This window comes from Gossypium arboreum, chromosome 1 (assembly GCF_025698485.1).
Source record: "Gossypium arboreum isolate Shixiya-1 chromosome 1, ASM2569848v2, whole genome shotgun sequence".
In the NCBI taxonomy this organism is placed as follows: domain Eukaryota; kingdom Viridiplantae; phylum Streptophyta; class Magnoliopsida; order Malvales; family Malvaceae; genus Gossypium; species Gossypium arboreum.
Genome location: NC_069070.1, coordinates 10,288,257 through 10,289,956, shown reverse-complemented (window position 1 = coordinate 10,289,956; position 1,700 = coordinate 10,288,257). Strand labels below are relative to the sequence as shown.

General features: G+C 36.7%; 1 non-coding gene across 1 annotated transcript; it reads right to left on the bottom strand.

Moving 5' to 3' along the window:
• Positions 1-1,213: 1,213 nt before the first annotated feature.
• Positions 1,214-1,320, bottom strand: LOC128281997 (small nucleolar RNA R71). Its single transcript, XR_008272311.1, has one exon. It is a non-coding gene; the product is annotated as a small nucleolar RNA R71 (small nucleolar RNA).
• Positions 1,321-1,700: the final 380 nt, after the last annotated feature.

Genomic DNA, 1,700 nt, shown 5'->3' with positions numbered 1-1,700 from the left:
AAGAGAATCCATAGATTGAGTTAATGCAACACTAGGTGTTAATTAGAAAGAGATTTCAATTAATCAACCTAGGGTTAGACGTTATTAGTCTCGAGAGAGATAATAATATAACTTAGGGATTTCTATGGATTAAGTCAAATGAATAAATTGTCTGATTCAGAGTCAAATAACAAGTGAAGTCTAGGTGGATTTTTCCTTGGGTATTGTCTTAATCAATCGAATTTTCCCAAAAGCTTTTCCCCAATTTCTCTCTGTGCACTCTTTAGTTTAGTTAATTAGTTTAGATAAAAAAATCCCTTAATTTTTAGGCTAGATAATAAAAAGAAAGTAATTACTAGTACTCTTAGTTCCTTTGGGTTCGACAATCCGGTCTTGCTAAAGCTATACTACTGTTCGATAGGTACACTTGCCTTCATCGTCATAATAGTTAGTTTCAAGAACGGTTAATTATAAATATTTAAAACCTGTCGCGAATATCACGTACCAAGTTTTTAGCACCGTTGCCAGGGAACTAGGATATTAGGAACACTCGATTTTTATTACTTTAGCCATTTTACTTTTATTGCAATTTAAATTTTTATTTTATTTTCTAAGTTTTCATTTATTTTCTTCTGACGGGTTTTTTCTAGTTTATGACCAGAAGAAACCCGTCAGGACCTCTACTTTTTTACGGTGAGATCGACCGCACAGTTCACAAAAACTAAAGAGAAATAAGGCAAAGCCTAAGATACACAAAGGAAGAGCAAGAGGACGATACTTCAACCACAACTGAGGAGATGGCTGAAAACCAAGAAAATCCGCCACCTCTTGCGATTGCTGCTGATCTAGTAAATTAGAATCCTGCTCCACTCACTATGTATGATTATGCTAAACCTAATTTAATAGGAACTGAGTCAAGTATAGTTAAACCTGATATTGTTGCAAATAATTTTGAACTGAAACCTAACACAATTCAAATGATACAACAGTTTGTTCAGTTTGATGTTTGCAGGATGAGGATCCAAACAATCACTTGACAAATTTTCTGGAGTTTTGCGATACTTTTAAGATCAATGGCGTTTCTGATGATGCCATTTGCCTTTGGTTGTTTCCATTTTCATTGAGGAACAAAGCTAAATAGTGGTTGCACTCATTACCACGAGGGTCAATCACTACTTGCGAACAAATGTTCGAAAAGTTTTTACTTAAATATTTTCCGCCGGCTAAAACGGCTAAGTTGAGGAATGACATTTCTTCATTTGTGCAAATGGATCTAGAAACACTCTACGATGCATGGGAGAGATACAAGGATCTTTTGAGAAGATGCCCTCACTATGGGTTACCACTTTGGCCACAGGTTCAAATGTTTTACAACGGTGTGAACCCCTCAACAAGGCAACACATCGACCTAGCCACCGGTGGAAATTTGAATAACAAAACACCTGAGGCGGATTACAAATTTATTGAGGAGATGTCACTGAATAACTATCAGTGGCAAGTTATGAGGACAAAGCCGATGAAAGCAGCCAGTGTTTTCAACCTCGATGCGGTTACTATGCTATCTAACCAAATAGAACTCTTAAATAAAAAGATTGACGGTTTGTGTGGTTCTACTCAGGTACATCTAGTGATGAGGTGCGATTCAAATAGAGGAGGAGCATACACAGAATATCAACCCTTCAACCCTAGCATCGAGGAGGACAAGTCCAATATATGGGTAA